Raw genomic sequence first — 19,754 nt, forward strand, 5'->3', positions numbered from 1 at the left:
ACACGATATATTACCCTTCATACCCTACCCGTAGTACAGCTGAACACCGGTATGAATACCCATATTCATAAGTCACTATCAAATTCACGTTCAAGTTTCACGTGTGACGTATTCACGCTCAAGTTGTCTGTCACCCTACATAATCACCTCCAACTATACAAGAATTTGCCACGACACTGTGTCGTCGTGGCAAATTCTTTACTGTCAACACAGTGTCGTGACAAATTCTTTGTGGCAAACACACTACACTAACACACCAACAAGCTACATCAATACACGACATTAACACTACATAAAACACTACACACAGACTTCACTACACTTATCAAACATGTGACGCGCTAAACAAACGCGCACGTCTGCAGTGGTGCCGTCAATACTCATGAAAGCCCACTTCCACCTTCACTCCGTCAGCCTCCGAAGCCTCTTGAGGCCCAACGGGCCTCTCAGGGCTCGCCGTTTCAGGCTCAGCCGGCCTTGCTGTCGCAGCTTCCACCACCCGCTTCTTCCGGGCGGGTTCGGGGCCGCTCCTCCGGTCCCTGGCACCGGAGAGCCACATCGACACCCGGCGGTTCACCTCCGTCCTGGGCGTCTTCCATGCAGTGTAGAAGCTCTGTAAATAAACACATCTATTACTAAGCTGTCAAATCCGTACAAGCCAATCTTCTTTCCTAGATCCACTTTTGATAAAATGCAGACGTTTTTTCTTTTTTTGTAAAATTGGCATATTCCGAGTCTGATAAAATTTGTAAACAAATTCCTTTTTCCAAATTTCACCATTTTTAAGATGACAACCCCTTCGAATTTCGATTTATTCCTGAGATTGATTGAGGGGACCCCCCCCCCCAACCCACCCCTAACCCAAGCGCCATTCTGGCCACCACAGCCGCCAGATCTGAAAGTGGAACATGCATAAATAGGAACGGAACACATTAATAAAAATGATACCGCGCCGAGGCCCGAGATATTGTCTGTTTGTTGGGGTTTAAGGGCGCGCCGACTATGAGGTCATTTTGACTGCACCGAGATATACCTACTGAAACTTTGTTTATGGGACAAGAATCACGCCCAAACAATGAGGTTCCCGTGAAACTCATCCGATAGGTGGCACTGCATGCCAAGGACGGTCACTGGCGGATCCAGGGGGGGGGGGCACGGGGGCCATGCCCCCCCCCAAAGGCCTAAAGTGGCCTGTTTGGCCCCCCCAAAACGCCAGAAAAATTGCTAAGAAAATATACCTTGATTGAGGTTTTTAGCCACTTGGTGAAGTAAAGCTTTCCACAGCATAATATGGAAGCAATATAGTAGCAGTGAGGGTCAGTCAAAAGTTGCGCGAGCGGAGTCGACCTTAAAAAAAAGACTGTTGTTGGCACGTGTTTATGGCGCGGCAGCTGGTAGTTGGCGGTGTTTCGCGTGGTGTGGCATCACTGGCGGATCTAAGGGGGGGAGGGGGGGAGGGGCACGGGAGCCTGAGGTGCCCCTGACAGGCCCGTGGTGCCCTTGCTAGGCCTGTGGTGCCCCTGGACCCTGGCAGGCCTGTGGTACAGTCCACAGCAGAAGTAATGTGGGGTTTCAGTCATGGGTATGTTCTGCTTCTGAAGCTCAGGAACGATTAGCCAGACTACAATGAAACTTTGAATGTAGCTTATATGTATCGTCACCCTTGCAGCTGCAACTTTAGCTATTGACATCTTCTTTTCAATTACTTCGCATTAAACAATCGCCAGTCAAAGCCAACCGTTGAGTTTGGTAAAACCCTACATTACTTTAGCGGTGGGCTGTATCTCTGGCGGGCCTAGGGTGCCCCTGCTAGGCTGCTGATGCCCCTGGGACCTGACAGGACTGTGGTGCCCCCAACAGGCCCGTGATGCCCCCGACAGGCCCAAGGTGCCCCTGCGTGATGCCGTGATGCCTGCGAGGCCGGTGGTGCCCCCTGCGAGGCCGGTGGGGCCCCTGACAGGCCCATGGTGCCCCTGCTAGACCGGTGGTGCCCCTGGCAGGCCTGTGGTGCCCCTGCTAGACCGCTGATGCCCCTGGGCCCTGACAGGACTGTGGTGCCCCTGACAGGCCCAAGGTGCCCCTGCAAGGCCGGTGGTGCCCCTGTAAGGCCTGTGGTACCCCTGCTAGGCCTCTGGTGTCCCTGACAGGCCCATGGTGCCCCTGCGAGGCCGGCGGCGCCCCTGGCAGGTCTCTGGTGTCCCTGACAGACCTGGGGTGCCCCTGACAAGCCAGTGGGGCCCCTCACAGGCCCGTGGTGCCCTTGCTAGGCCTGTGGTGCCCCTGGCGGGCTGGTGGTGCCCCTACTAGGCCGGTGATGCCCCTGACAGGCCTGTGGTGCCCCCGGGCACCAAGGGGGTCATGACCCATGTGGCCCCCCTTGGATCTGCCACCACTGATGCATAATATATTGATTTGTAAAGGCGTTATGGCTTATGCAATATGCAATTGCAGGCACTTGGTATCCCTCACTTATCTCCCTCATTGGGGCTCTGGCGGGCTCCTGAGGGCCCACGTCTATCTCCGGGAGCCCATATAGACAGGCTCCTTTGGGTCCTTTCAGTACACTATAGCATAAGAGGTCTCCATGCGAGTCCTATACATACATCTGAGGGCGTACCCTGATGTCTGAGGTACCCAACTGCAGCTCCAATGGTCTCTTCTTACACTGGCGGATCCAGGGAGGGGGCATTTAGGGCCATGCCCCCTTCCCAGAGGCCTAAAGTGGCCCGTTTTCCCCCTCCCCCAAACGATAATGAAACATAGTTCAATCAGGGCGTGGCCCAGGAGCCGAGTTAGACAGGGCTGTTTTACCACCTCCCGGCCCGCAAAGGGACCCAAGCACTGACTCGAAGCGGGTTAAAGAGACCCTTCCACCTTCAAAAAAGTTAATGAATTGGCATGAAAGTGATGTCGCTAGGTTCAGAAAGGGCGAAAACGAATATCTACCAAATTTTATCGAAAAATATTCACCGGTTTTCAAGAGATTAGACTTTTATTTTTGTTTACTTTTTGGGATATCCGCTGCTGTTCCTAGCGACTTTATTTGAAAGTGCGGCGTTTGTTGCGCGCAAAGCAGCCTATACCACCGCATGCTACCAAACGTTTTAGTAAAATATTAAAAAATCATTAGATCTCCGCTGACGTCACACATTCAGAGGGGTATCCAAAAGCATTAGCCCCTCTGAATCAAAATGCTGCAATTTTGAAATTCAATATTTCCGATTTAAGGCATTTCTCGATGTTGTGAGTGCGTGCCGAAACCGGTAATTGTGAGCCAGGGACCCCATTTTGGCTATCTCAGCTCAAATCTAATGTTAAGGTGGGAGGGTCCCTTTAACTGGTCGATAAAAACAATGGTAAGTGTTTACAAAGTAATATAAAGGCATGGGTCGGGTGGGCTACCATTTATATATTTTTCTTTTTAGTTAAAAAAAAAATCATAGTGTCAGGGCTGTGACGAAAAATAAGTGGCCTAAATCCGATGAGAAAACAGGATTTGGGGGTACCCTAGGTTTGGCTCCTGCATGAGTTGGCCCCCCCCCAAAACGCAAGCCTGGATCCGCCAGTGAGGACGGTCAGCCGCTGAGGCGAAAACTCTGCAGGACCCGGCAGATGCCTGGCAACAATAGTAGGTTCATACTAAAAGTGATATTATATATTGAAGAATATATTTCAGTTTTGAATATAAAATACACTACAATTAGAGTTAAAATATTTGTCATATGCTTTTTTAAAGTGTAATACAGTCTTTGAATATAACTTTTCTAAATTTTGAAGGCCTTCAGTTACAATACCTATAGTATAAGTTACGATGAAATTATATTTTACTACTTACGACTTCAGATGACTTGTAGCATGACAATTTAATCTATTATTATTAGCACTATAAGTGGTTTTCATATACCAATACTTGTGAAAACACATTTTTACTTTGCTTTATGTTGTAATACTAGCATCTTCCTACTAGTTCCATGATGGCTGCCTCCTTGGGCTGCTGTGCCAGGCAATGTTTGGGTCGGTTCGGTCGTGGTTGGTTGTGTTCGTTCTACGTATTTAGACATTATTTGTATCGTTTTAGTTATAAAACCTGATAACGAGGCCACTCTGAAGATTCGTAGACATGGTTTCTGGCTGTTGTGTCCCCAGGTGTTCGGAAAGATCTTATGGACATACCTTTCCAAAAGATCGCAAGCTTCGCAAACAATGGCTTCATGCCATTCGCCGCGACCATTTCCAGCCCACCAAACACAGCCGGGTCTGTTCTAAACATTTCAAGCATGACGATTACAATGAACAGTCATGGGCATCAAAGGAGGCTGGAGTAAAGCACCATAAAAAGCTGAAGCCAGGCAGTGTGCCTTCGTTGTTTCAGTGGTCCTCAGATCAGCACAAAGTGTTGTCCTCACGGCAGCTGAGGAAGCTGAAACGAGATGAACAAAGCAAGCAGGACAAGCCTGAAGAAAGTAGTGGGCATCAAGAGGATGATGTGGACATTATTGAAGAAGTGACTGTGGAGACGGAGCTCAGAGACTCAGCAACAGAGCAAGGGCCAAGTGCACAGTGGTTGGAAACGCCGAAATGGTTGGCCACGCGACTTTTGCTGACAGTCATTTTGTTATAGCGTATAAACGACTTGAGCTTTTCGCACCAAACCTTCAACGTTGTGTTTATACATGCTTTGAGCAACTTTGGATGGTAAAAAACTTGTCAGGTCATGACAGGTCACGGGGCTATGAGGTCACTGATGTGGAAATGTCAGGCTCGATTTAGACCAAATCAAAGTTTGTCTACTTGCATGTGTGTCATTCGGAGACTTTTGACCTGGAATGGCATGTGGTGACCTTGTGCGACCTTCAATAGCTTTTGCTGACCTCGGTTGACATTCCGTGACCTCATGTGACCTCCGAGCGATAGGGATGTAATGTTTTACATTTAACTGATGAAGGGCGTGTCTGGGGGCCCCAATAACGTTGCCAAATAGTTTTGAATGGCAAATTGTGATTCGGGGCCTAAAATTACACACAGATGTAACAAAAATATTTGGGGGGGGGAAGCGGAAAGCAAAAATCTTATCGTATGCATAACGTATATCTTGTAAGTATCATACAAATCATAACTGTATCATGATCATGATTGTAAGCATTAACAAATGCAATGCCTGATGTCCACACTAAATTACAATGGTTCATATAGGCGTCTGGACCCTAACACGCTTAACCCATGCGCCACGTATGTCTATTCAGGCCAAGATATATCGACATTTGAACTCGGCAAACTGTGGCATATTTTCGGGCACAGTGAGCATTCTTCTGCACTTCATGAAAAAGCATAACACGAACAATGAGCATATGTACTACAAGGACTCCACTCAAGATGGAATGCATAACTCGTCATCGCTCGTCTTCCGCGCTGATCATCGGGATCAGGAGTGGGTTCCGCGCGCTTTGTTGTGTGTCCATGAACTGTGTGTATCTTTGCCGGAGACGATCTTTACGACGGCCACACTGGATCCACCTGGAGCGAATATTTGATAGTAGACTTCAGGGTTAGTTCCAGCATCACTCTGCTGTCGTCAGTCAGCATAAGTTGCCGCTCACCCATGACACAGTCCACGGCCTGTTGCACAGCCTCGGGCGAGCACACATTTGACCACCCAGCTTTTGAGCACCCTCACCGGTGTTTGGTATCGCAGGGGGTGGGTATTCCCTTACTGACCAGTCCCCCTCCCCCGTCAGTCTCCCCCATGTTTGCACAACGCATCCCGCACCGCCCGCCAGACAGGCGGGGCGCCGCACGGCCGCTGCCGCAGACCGGGCGGCGTCCAGGGCCCGCCAACGAGCGGTGACCCCGATTAGATTTTCTTCTGTTGACAGTTTTGCGCAAATTTGCGCACTTAGCGGCCTTCAAGCCCCGATGCAGAATTGATTGGGCTATCTTCACACCAAATACCAAAGTAAAACTAGTTAACACAAAAGTTGTTCGTCTATTTAAATAAATATATATTTTTTTAAGCGTATGGTCGGAACACCATAAATGGAATATTTTTATTTGCCTAATTTGAAATCCAAAACACATTTCGCGAATTGCAGCCGTTAGCACACATGCTGGGCAACATTTTGGTGTATAGAAACATTAACTTTTCTGCAGGCTGATGCGCACTGTCGAATGCTGAAAACTCCGGACGGAAAAGCACGGTTATCGTGCACAACACAGAAGTTATGTACATCAACATTCAGACAGTGATTGCACCTATCTATAAGAGAAACATAACATTTTCAATGCTAGCATCGAGTTCTACAGTCAATTTGCATCCTATATGGACCCTAAAATGGCCAACTTTGCGATGTCCCAAAAGGCCACCCATGAGCCCGTTTCCAACCACTGTGAAGTGCAGCGGATTGTGAACCTGTGGTCAAGCGATGTGTGGATGCAGGGTGCCAAACCGGTGAAACCAGGCAAGGGCTGTCCATCCAGCATTATAAGGAAAACCCAAGATTGGTGCAATATTATACTGGATTTGATGACTTTGATCATTTCATGTTTGTTTTCCATTTGTTGGGACCAGCTGCATATGAGTTGGACTATGGACCACGAGCAAACAAAACATGTCCGCTGCAGCCAGAGGACGCATTTTTACTGGCTTTGATTAAGCTCAGAAGGAACATGACAGACATAGAACTGTCAGACAGATTTGCCATTCCTGAAGGACTGGTGGGTCCCGTCTTTCACACGTGGCTGAATTTTATGTACCTATTTTGAATTCAAGGAGTGGAATATTAAGCCATCTGATGCTGCAGAGGCAGATGTAAGGATAATTTTGGACTGCACCGAAATGAAGATCGACCGACCTAGTAATCCAACCCTTCAACAGGCTACATACTCGAGCTACAAGAGTGCTAACACTGTGAAAGCTCTAGTGGGAATTTCTCCATCATGTCTTGTGACCCATGTGTCTGCCGGCTACTGCGGCTCATACAGTGACAAAGTTATTCTTGAGGCATCAAAAGTGCTTGATGAGCTAAGTGATGGAGATGTTATTTTGGCAGACAGGGGCTTCCAAATAGAACAAATGTGTAAGGATCGAGGCCTTATTTTAAATGTGCCTGTGAGTATGAAAGGGGAGTCACAGCTCTCTGTTGCAGATTTGAGGAAATCGACATACATTTCATCTAGGAGAATTCATGTGGAAAGAGTGATAGGTCTGGCAAAAACTTACAGTATCCTCAGTCAAAAAATCCACCAATCGAAGGTTGTGTTTGCTAGCAGGATCATCTATGTGTGCTTCATGCTGGTGAACCTTAGGCGAAAGATTGTGTCTTAGGTAGAATTTCCTGTCTGTTCTTGCTTGACCAGCTCTTGGTGTGCAGATTCTGTTACATGTTCAGTTATCAGTTTCACCCATTGGCCATTTGCAGTGACATTTTTTCTATGTATCATACCTGTTCTCGCCTGGACATTTTTGTGGAAGTGCACTATCAGTCACATGTGTGGTCCCAGGCCAATGTACTTACATTGTCTTGCATTGTAATACCGACTTTTCAAGGTGGATTTACAAATACAATGATGTGCCTTACGACATATTTTGCCACTGTTTATGTGATTGGGTCTGTTCTGAAATATGTATTGATAAGTAGGAACATCAACAACTTGGCAAATGAAAATCTGTTGGTTCAAATGGCACCAGATGGCAGCAATAATTTTAGTTGCGAAATGCCAAGTCTACATTGACCTCTTGCACTTCACTAGGCACTCACTCAGTAAAACGAGTGAGTGCCTAGGCACTAGGCACTCACTCTGTTTTAACGAGTGCTTCTCGAAAAAGTTCAGTGATCCTCATGTCTGCGATACACCACAACCACCACAGCTTAACTGTGACGGATTATTTACATTTCATGTACCGCCCGGTCGTGTTGCGCAGTATTTAAGGGAGCTCAGCATGCACAAGGCCTGCGGGGCTGATGGCCTTAGTGCCCGCATCCTGCGCGAGTGTGCCGACCAGATAGCGGTGCCACTCGAGATTATTTGTCGTCTGTCAGTGGAGTCCGGCGTGTTCCCATCAGTATGGAAGCGGGCCAATGTAATCCCAGTCTACAAAAAGGGCTCAAAAAAGCTTCCTGAAAACTACCGTCCTGTCTCTCTTTTGGCCATTTGTTCTAAAATTCTTGAGAAGGTAGTGTGTGAGAGCTTGCTTGAGGCATGTCTCCCCGCACTACCTGACTCACAACACGGATTTCTCCCAAGGCGTTCTTGTACCACCAACCTGGCATGCTTTCTGGTACACTGCTGGACATCACTGACAGAAGGCTTGCAGACTGACGCGATATATACGGATTACTCGTCCGCTTTTACTAGTGTCAACCACAGGCTCCTTTTACTCAAGCTCCGTCACTCTTTTAACATCAGAGGTCTTGCGTATAGCTGGATTGAGTCTTACTTGTGCCAGCGCTCCCAACGGGTCATTGTCGATGGGAAGCACTCTGAGTGGACGCCAGTCTTGTCTGGCGTCCCGGAAGGCAGCATTCTCGGCCCAATCTTGTTCGCCTGCTATGTCGCTGATCTTCCAAGCAATATCAAGACAGGCTGTTTGGCATACGCGGATGACGTCAAAATTTTTCACCGCATTCGAAATCACGAGGACACCCTTTCCCTTCAGGCCGATCTGAACCGTCTGCGCGACTGGTCAAAAACTTGGCACTTGAAGCTCAATCCAGCAAAATGCAAGACGATATCATTCACTCTCCGCACGGCCCCGGTACAGGGTACTTATTACCTGGACGGACATCAACTGGAGCGATGCGAGCAGATACGCGATCTTGGTGTCGTCCTGGATGCAAAACTGACTTTTGCCGATCATGTTGATGCCGCGGTTGGCAAGGCGAACCGTATGCTCGGTCTGCTGATGCGCAGTGTCCAGATGTCCCCATGTGCTCGCCGCCCAGACTTCAATCATCATGCAATCTTGTCAGCGTACAGAGCCCACGTGCTGTCCGTGATGGAGTACGCTAGTGTCACCTGGTCCGGGGCCGCCGCAACTCATCTCAAACGCATGGAACGTGTTCAGCATAGGTTTCTGATGTGGTTAGGGCGTAAAACTCAGCCCCGCTGCCCTTCCATGGACTACACCACACTCTTGAACCATTTTAAAATCCAGTCCATCAAAGCTCGCCTGATTCAAACCGACATGAGGTTCTTGCAGTCTGTCATGCATGACCGCCTGGACTGCCAGTATCTTGTATCCGTGTTCTCGCTGGCTGTTCCCTCACGACGCACCCGTCACACTGGCATGTTCCATGTGCCGGGCGGGCGAGTGAAATCTGTGCGTAACGGCTTCCTGTCGCGGTTACCGGAAACATGCAACGCGCTTTTGAAAAAAGCGCCAGGGACTGATTTCTTTTACTCACCATCTTCTTTTAGATCTCAGGTTTTTAAGTTCGCAAACAGTGAGGGTTCCTACTGATGTCCATGGTTGAGGCAGCGGTGCTATCTACGTATGCTTAATCTACGCTGTCTAGTCATTCATCTTTTATGTTCGTGGATCTTTTATGTGCCCCATGTACATATGTTATGTGACTGCAGCCGTAAGTGGGCCTGGAGCCTGTGGTTGTTTCGTGCGTAATAAACAATAAACAAAAATAGGCTTGTACCTAAGTGGTGTTACGAGAACCAAGATTCCTAAACCTTCATTGGGATGATCGGTGATTGGTGAATCAAAGAACAAGAAAATGGTGCCACTGCTGATGCTCAATATGTATTCAATCAACATGCGGAATACAACACATCAGCACATAATCCGGATGCTTCTGTACCCACAGTGTATATAAATACAGTGGCGGCAAATGCGCTTGGTCACGTGACCAAATCTGCACGTGCGGTTGTGGCGAGGGCACTTCCCGAAACTCTGGTGCCAACGGCCTCGCGGCGCCCATAGAGAATACATGGGACCTTTTCTTTTCAGACCTATCGTGTCTAAACCAAGCCATTTAGTGCAAGGATACGACTGGTTTGAGATTCAGTAGTCTTTTGGCTACAAGTTGACATAAGAAACGTATTTTTATCGGCAAAATTCGCAAAGTACCAGGTGGTTTTCCGATACCCTGCACGCCTCCTTACCCCCGGCGGCCGACCGGAGGAGTCAGTAGCGCTCCACTCACGACTATTGGCGCTAGCTCAAAACACCTTACAGCTAGAGGGCTGCTATTTGGCACATATTTGCTTCCATACGCATCTTTGGAAACCAATTGCATTTCCGTCTCAGGTCAGGTCACTGACTTATGACGTCACACGTGAACCTCTGCAATAGTCCCAAAATACCGAACCTTCGCAATGCTCTCGGTGCCAGAGGAGCTGTCACAGCGAGATGATACTTACAGGACCTAGTATCATCTAGGAGTCTCAAAACTTGTATATCTCAGATTTCTCCTAGAGGTCACATGAGGTCAGGCCGATCGCGCGACATCACCATTACAAGTCAATGGGGAAAATATGGAAACTGTAATTTTGACGCCGAGAATGATCTAAACCTAGCTCAAGCACATGGAATCGCAATTTCATGCAATTCTTGCAATGTCCAATGCTTCACTTTTGCATCTTTAACCTCGCGTGACGTCATTCATGACGTCACAAATGTCACAAGTTTTTTCGTCAATAACTCCTGATAAAATTGAGCTGGCAAGTCGGAAAAGTCGCCAATAGACTCGGGAAGACTTACCGAATCGAATGATATGCGATATAACCTCCTCCGACCAAGTTCGTGACCTGAGTTTCTCTGACCTGGCTTTGATCTAATGTGAACACCTTATGTTGACCCCACCCAAACAAAAGTGTACCATTTTGACGCACCGGAGCATGACAAACATGATGGTACTAAAATAGCGACTCTGCGCCGTTTTTTTGACAAAGTTATTTTTCAAAACCCGAAATCGTATTTTGGCCCTCGGGGCACTTGACCTGACCCTCAGAGGGCATCAGTTGACCTGAGACTTTTAAACCGTGCATCAATCGCTGCGTCCCCGGTCCCGTAACGGCACACATGCTCGTTTTTCCCGCGAGGCTAGCTCAATTAAGGCGAGGGAGTCGTACCCGCCCACTCTCGCGGCTGGGGCGTAGGTATGTAAAAAAAAACTAAGAAGTCTGGTGATGATTGATGCAAGATTCTTACAGATAATGGTAGATGAAGGTAGGGCATCAGTTATTAAAGATAGGTAAAAAACAAATTTGCAGCCCTCAGTAGCATTGATTTATGCACGAGTTATAGAACCATAGGCGGCGGAACGGGGAGGGCACCGGGGCACCGTGCCCCCTATAATTTTGGCATTTTAACATTAGCCCTATGGGCGTTGCATGGAAAGAATCGGACCGAAAGTCGGCAGTGCCCCCCCCCCCCCTTAATTGAAGGTGTTCCGCCGCTACTGTATAGAACAACTGTAAGCTGCAGGCTCAGCTTTTCAGTTTCTACTTATGCCTGCAAACAATAAAATCAATGGAAGAGTAATAATAGATTAATTGCATTTTATTGATGCTATTCAAGTATCAATGGTAACTATGTCACCGATGATTCAATATTATTTGCACGGTATCATTTACCACCACACGCCTAAATATTTAGTATCTAAAATAATGCAGTAAAATAAGCTGCGCCACGTCTGTCGACAAAATCTGGTGCCAACTCAAGGTCACACGGAAAATGTGGTCACGTGACCAATGTCCGGCAGCTGTCTGTACCCATTGTACAGTCATACCTCTGACACAGTCACACATCACCATTGTCGCCAGTCCTTAGCTGCCACATCCAAACAGCTTTCGTGCCAGTAAGGGCTTGTAATGCGCTTGGTAAAAGGAGGCCAGGCTCCTGACCATGTTAGTGATAAAAGGTTCATTGCGCTTAACCTCCACAATGCACATATCCTTGGGAGTGTATACCACAAAATCACACATGCTATGGCCAGTCACATGCATTTGCAGCTGGATCTGGTAAAAGTATGGGTGCGACTCCTTTAAACTGACCTTTCCATTTTCATCTTTTACCAAGGGCAGGTACCCAGCATCCAGCAGTGTTTCGCTTTCCCTCACTTCCTTCTTATATGGACATTTGATTTCGACAAGCCTGTCGGAACACACCCCATCAGGACTGGCAGCAAGAAAAGGCATATCAACGCATACAAATAACCCACACTTTTGCAGTGCACTGCTCTACCAGTGACCTCAGCATATTTCTCCAAAGCCTGTGACTCATTTGCCTTGCCCCACCTGACTGCTGGAATATGACCAAGACTTTGAGGATCATATAGGCTGGCAGCTAGGCTGTCTCTGTTCTTCTTCACATTGCACACTCCGTGCGCCGAAGAAGCAGTCAGTCTCACTCGCCTTTCTGCAGTCCACAAACTAGATGTTGATTGTCCCCTTGTCTTTCTCTCCAGCAAGCTAGCCTCTTCTTTGGAGACCTTTGTGATGTTGTCCACCCATGCTTCTGTCAAGCTTGACCTTAGGTAATCATGGTCATCCACAACTGCTTGCATGTTTGCCTTACCTTGACATATTTCACCGAGATGCAAACTGTGCGACCTTGTTGATGAATAATTAATCAGCATCATCTCAACTCTTTGACGTTTGGAGTCCATTTTCTGAAACTTTGCTGGCCTGGGGTCTGCAAAGTACGCATGATCCTCATTCGCATTCAAAATGTCCTCTGGAGTCTTGGCCTCGTGGGGATCCAGAACTCTTTTCTTCGGTTGATGAGGCCATGACTGAGCAACATCAGTGCATGACTTGGACATCATCCATTTGTCAGTCCTTTCATACTGCTCCAAATTATAAAGCAGCACAGCAACATGCTTGCAAATGGCATGAGGGCCACGGCCAGCTGTACATTCGCAGCTGGTGTACCCTATTTCACTGTCCTGAATGCGACATTCCACCAGATACGTCACATCTTTCTTCATCTCTGCGAATACAGTAGCTCGTAGGAACAGGTTCCTATCACTGGTGCTATAGCTGCATGAGCACATAAACCCTTCCTTAAACATTGCAAAGCCCGACTTCTGCACTTTGGAGCACCTGCTCACAGACACATTATGCTCCAGGAAGTAAATACCGACCTTGGCAACATTAATGTCATTCTTGGGCACTGCTCCGTTCACATGGACAAACTCAGCTAAGCCTGGCCACGATACTTCATCACATCCGTCAAACCCCGCAAAGCTTCCTGGGCTTGAGCCGGTGGCAGAATCCAAGTACCTTAATCTCTCGATGAGATCCGGTTTTTTGCCAGTAGTTTTGGCATTCCGTTTGATGAGAAGGCTCTTGAGGTCCTTAACACTCATTGATGCGTACTTATCCATACTTCAACGACTCAGATATCTTAGTTCACCGATCTTCCAAAACCCCAATCCGCCACGCCACAACCACGCTACCACAGTGAAACACAGGGGTCCAGCACGTGGAATTTGACGCTGCGCCACAACAGTCACAAAAGCGCCATCCATCTTGACCGCTCTGAGCAGCCACTGCCACCTGTCGGGTCGACCAAGAACTAAAATTTCCCGAGATCCTCATTTGCATCCAACCTACCAAAAATCGGCATCAGATAATATGAAACCCGGTGGCATACCTTGCAACAGGATTCTTCCCGGGCAAATATTTTGTGAGCACCCACTTTGGTCACCAACCAGAGGTTCAACCGATAACATGTCTTATAACGCTAGAGACACCCGAGTCAACCCTGACCGCGACCTGGTGGTCCGCGACCCCCTGTGAAGAAAACTAATACTTCTAAGTTCTGAGTCACTGCTGGCCATCCACAGAAAAAAAAGCGCTGAGAGCTTTGCCATTGTATATTGGACCATTAATCACTATCACGAATGACTATGAACACATATGATCACATCGTTGTATGGATTGTCACATTGACAATTTTACTGCAATCCTTTTTTCAAGAAATACAGTAATGATTAACATCAAAATCAACATAAAGTGGATTTAGTGATCCAAGCTTTCTCCTCCAGAAGCAATGGAATGATCGCATGTTTCATTTGCCAGACACTGAGTACCTGATTCACATTACCGTCTGCATAGCATCTAAGCATAGTAAAGCTGCCCGAGTCCATTCATTCTAGATTTTTCACTTGATAGTTAGCACTAACTTATCTTGCTGTTGTAAGTTATCATTCAATGTTCATACCAATTCATCAATATGCACTCATCAGTCAACATTTTCTGGCATGATACTGCTTAGCGTGCTCTTCAGTATTGATCCAAGATCTCCTGCAATATTATAGCTTGTTTTCGGCCAATAATGATAAGCTCTTTTAATTTTACTTTTTCTTGCTGATATGTGAGCCCGATCAACTTTCGTTTATGAACCAAAATTTCATATCTTCAAGTTCAACTTGATATTGATATTGCTCAGGATCAGGACCTCTGTCAGCCTCCCTGATACATGGGATTGTTTTCAGTCAACATGCTTCTTAAATATGATATGTCAATCTTAAGGGATTCAAAACATCCAACAAAACGACGTACAAGAGTACGGAAACCACCAGATAAACTTGAAAACGGCCTTGGAACAGAGCCAAGTGGTGCTCCATTTGTTTGTTTACAATGATTGTAGTGCTGATGTATTTTTAGGACTCTGACGGTCGGCTTATAAAAATGAAACGTTCTTACAAAAGTTGTAGGGCAGTTAATATTGGTCTGAATGTTTTTTTTTAAATTTTGGCAATTTTTAGAATTTTGAACAGAAGGTTATTCCATTAAATAAAAAAATTATTTAATGCTAATTAAACAATTTGCTAATTACACAATTTAATTAGCTTCAGTTCATAAATATGCTCTGGGTGCCCCGAAGCCACCTGCAACAGCTTTTGCGTCATCTCATGTCCCACCGCTGCACGTGCCTTGGCCACTCCACCTAGATCATACCACGCTTGGTCAAATCCACGGCAACGTGCTCAGGTATAGTGTATTGTAAAGGAAGACACATTAGGTGTTAACACGCACGCGAGACACGAACATCCTCAATAACGAGCAAAAGGCAGCTCCTGCTCCTCCTCCTCCTCTTCCTCTAGCTCTCTGGGAGCTGGACGGGGCGCCGGCGTCTCCTCCTCCTGACCTCCAGCTGCTTGACGGGGCGCCGGCGCCTCCGCGACGCCCTGGGCAGTAGCCGCGGTCGACGTCCGCTTTCTGCGCGCCGGCTCCGTTCCGCTGCGGCGGTCCCTGGCCCCAGACAGCCACTGGGACATCCGGCGGCCGACCTCGGCCCTGGATACTCCCCATGTAGTGTGCAGAACATCTAAAAACAAAGAAGTAACATCAGCGTTATGTACTGTCCCGTAGTACAGCTGGTAGAACACTGTGTAGACTCCCGCACCATGTGGTTGGCGGGAGCAGTATCAGTCAGTTGAATTCAGCAGAGGGGCAGACCATGACGTTTAACCGCAGGTTGTTTGAAATAGACACTATTTGTTGGAATTGTTTTTCTATTGAAAACGACCGGAACAGTTTTCGTAATTTTGGATTTCCAATTCTTCTGACAACTCTTACGCCGCGGGACGGTGGGGATCAGAGCCTACGCAAAGAGCTCGCTTAGCGCCGACTCGGCTACAATCCTTCCATTCACATACATTCTAACTAAATTTGCAAAAAAAGGTTCAGATTAAGATAAAGAGGTAAATGACGGGTCTAGGGAAGTGCACCCTCTCAGCATTTACTGTTAAGGAACGCAATTTTCAAGCCCACGTGAAAGGGACCATGCACGTGTAACACACTTGTAGGTACTAACGTGACACGACCTCGAATACGTGTGTATTACCGACACACATCTTCTGGTTCTGTCCCTTCAGTGACATTCTCTTCGCCAGCTCCGGACCGAATATGGCTGGCATCATTTGCCTCATACTATTTTGGACATCGATGGTGCACCATCGGCTGAGCTGCTCCTTCTGTAAAAACACGCCCATGCACCAATGCCTCAACTGAAAGTGCGGATTGTACCACTCATAGGCGCCAGGTTCGTCCGTCTACGGCTAGCCTCCACGGGCTTTGCGACATTGTTGTAACTTAGATACTCACAAAAGTAAGTGTAGACCACCATCTACACTTACTTTTGTGAAGCCTTACAGAACCCGAGCACACTACTCCGTCCATCTGGACGGACTCGCTCTTCTCGAGGAATGCGTTCTGCTGTCTATGTAGAGGTGACGGGTGAAAGGCAACAGAAGAGACGGATGAGAGGTAGACCGGCGACGGGTAACAGCGAGAGCACCACAGCTTTGAGTGGAAACCACGGCGCGGGCACTTTTTCTTCAGCCTCAGCTCTTTCTGGACGTTCCGGAGCAGCTCGCGACCTTTTACTGTCGTGTGCCTCTTTGTTATTCTTGTGATTGAGTTCACGACGGCCCACACCCAGAGTTACTTGTCTTTCTAGAGTCCTCTGCCAGCGCAAGTAGGTGTGCTCCATCCCACAGCATGGGCGCACAGGGCGACATGGACCTCTCGCGGTAGTCCTCCTGCATCTTCGTCAGCTACTCCAGGAATTTGCTGGGCACTGACAGCAAGTGATACTGAAGGACCTCCCGAGAATTCCGGACTAAACGAGTAAAGGAAGCCGATCGGCTGTTTGAACTCATTGAAGGCTTGTTTCACTCCGCGTGCCGTGAACACGAGAGCCGGGTCAGCCACAAGACCCCATCTCTCCCATGTCCTCAAAGCCTTCAACATAATCTTCACTTCTGTGGTACACCAGCTTTTTCTGACGGCCATCTCGTCTATCGGCATAATGACCAGCCTGTCTGCGTCTGTCAGGTATACCTGTTACAAGAAGTGAGCGCGCCGGATGAACAGACCATGTCTCGTCAGGGTCCCGACCGCCGTTCTTTAGCAGCTGGCCGATCCGGCTGCTGTTCCTCGGTGGCCAGTAGGTGTGGCCCAGTGGCCTCTCCTCTTCTTCCTGTCCTTTTGCAGTCCGCCACCAGCGAGCGCTGATCACCGCCACCTCATTCGCGTCGCGGAAGGACACGACGCGAAACATGGCGATCTACGACCTACAGAAACATTGGTGATTTAAACGATCTCGGGAACGCATAAGAATACTAGCAATTGCATCTTCAGAAAACAGCTAGTCCTCTAATCTCCGCAAAGCTGATGCAGCTAGGGAAATGACACATGCGAGCTTCCATCTAGTTCAGCAAGAATGCATTTCCGAGCACGGCTCAGGGCATGAACTTAAACGATCTCGGGAACACACGAGAATACCAGCAGATGCATCTTCAGAAAACAGCTAGTCCTCTCCAGTGGCGTAGACAGGGGGGCATGGGGGCCATGCCCCCCCCCTTTCCGCTCAGCCGCCCAGATGGCGCCCCAATTAGCGCCGACTAGGCCGATGCCGTTTTACAGAGGGAACATGAATTAAAAGTGATATGCAGGCAGGGATCGAACTCAAAATTTCTTTCGGGGTGCCTGGACACCCCAATATTTTCCAGGACACCCCCAAATAGGACCTGAGCCCCCCAATGTTGAAGGATGCCCCTCCGGAAACCAGAATATTAACCACGTGGTAATCTTATAGCAAGTATCACAGGTGCTGCCATTTATTTGGATTTTTTTGGAAAAAGTCATTTGATTCACAAGTTCTTGAGATATTTACCCAGCCAGCAATTCCGGGTGAATCCCAAGCGGGATATCCCAGCATTTCCCCTATCGGTCGCTCAAGAAATCCCAACCGTCCGCTTGGGAAATGAGACACTTTTTTAGGGGTATCCCAGCCGGTTCCCAAGAGAAACCCAAGCGTTCCCCAATCGGACGCGTGGGATATTCTCAGCGTTCCCCTATCCACATACGGCCGACCAGCATTCGAAAATATTGTCCCCGACCGGGATATTCCATTATTTTCCCGAGCGAATGGTGGGGATATCTCACGCGAACCCCTATACCCACATGGACGTTATGCATGGCATCGAGCCCTATCCCGACCGGGATTTCCCATACTTTCCCCAGTAACGTCGTAATTACAATTTTAATTAACCATAATTAATAAGCTTTGATTAATTAATGGCTAATTAACACTTACTATTTGATTTTTATAATTAACCAAAATTAATTTAATGCTAATTAAACAATTTACTATTTAAACAATTCAATTAGCTTCAGTTAATAAATATGCCCGTTTTGGGTGCCCCGTAGAGGTGTCAATCGGAACCGAAAATTTTGGAATTCCGAAAATTTCCGAATTCCGATTCGGAAATCGGACGGACAAGTGACAAACACATCGGACATATTCGGAAAACTAGTTGAAAATTACAAATTTCTTAAATAACTAAGTTCAAACTTATTTCCATTATCAAGCAAATTGCAAAACATGTCATCAAAATTGGCAGGGGATAGGTGGTTCACACATCATTCATAATTATAGTGCAGGTTGAACATAAACATTGCATGTAGCAGGTAGCTCTGAGTCAAATATATACCTACCTATACTGTGCCAACTTTTAACTCTAAATTTGAAAATGTGTTTATGAATGGCAATAGCCAATAGGTGACATTGTTGTCAGCAAGTCCATCATTAGATAACACAGGTAATAGGTATGAATATGATGCACAATCATTGACCTGTGGGAAGCACTAGACACCAAAGCAGTAAAGGAGGAAACCCAAAAACCTCACTTTAAAGTTAACAGAACTAAGAGGCTGAAAAATTGCAAATATCAAGGCGTGCCAAGAAGCACAAGAGTCTTACCTAGAACTTCCTATCATAAATCATCCCCTTCCACCCCTTCCCCCCAAAAATATCCGTGCCGAAATATCGAATACAATGCTACAAAGTATGCCGATAGCCTATCCAAACAAACTGTTACCAAAAGATGATGAAATGCGGCGAGAGCGTCATAAATGTCACCCAAGGAAAGATGGCCCCCGCATGACAATCAGAGGAGACAAAAAATGACGTTTAAGATAATAAATACAGTCAGTCTGCTTAACAATTAAATAATTTTCAAAAAACTATAATATTTTGCAATGCATATTGAACTAGAATTAAACAACTTATGGTTAATGCACTTCAATAGGACAAATTATCTGATAATGACGTCATTTACATCATCGACTCAAAGCCTGATACCATGTTCCATTCTACCGAGAATGGTAGCATGAAATGTGTTTACCATTCTACCAAGGATTACAACTTCTTTTTGCTTGTGAATTTCAGTGAATTTGTGTTAAATCATAGCAAGTATTTTTATTTTTGTGATCGCTTATTTTGTTTCGATATTCAGAGATGTGTGGCTCAGTGAAGAGCAGTTTCTTCTTACATGAACTTGAACTACTTTGCTTTTGCAGGAAGTGTTCTTTACATGTCAGCCAGTGTGATATAAGATGAAGAATGCATTATTGTAAGTGACTAGCGTCTTGCATTATTGCTGCATTAATTCATCATCAAGTGGCTTAGTGTCAAAGGGATGCGGCAAAAAGTCAATATTTGAGAATGCAAGTTTGAGGGATAAGGCAATGTTTTGCATTATTCCTGCTTACTCAGCTTCAGTTGTAGGCTGTAGCACATTTTGAAGCAGAATAGGCTTGTCTCAATATGCTGTGTTTGTGTTGTATATCAGATTAGGCCTTTTGCCCAAATGCCCATTCCCTACTCCATATGATATTGCTTCAACATTTTTAGTTTGCAATATTTTGCTCTCAAAACCAGATGGCGGATATCTGTTATCTAGTTATCATGTGGTACATAATAACATATACCTAATATAGATCAGTTC

The sequence above is a fragment of the Amphibalanus amphitrite genome, unplaced genomic scaffold (genome assembly GCF_019059575.1).
Source record: "Amphibalanus amphitrite isolate SeventyFive unplaced genomic scaffold, NRLGWU_Aamphi_draft 000626F_arrow, whole genome shotgun sequence".
Taxonomy (NCBI): Eukaryota; Metazoa; Arthropoda; class Thecostraca; order Balanomorpha; family Balanidae; genus Amphibalanus; species Amphibalanus amphitrite.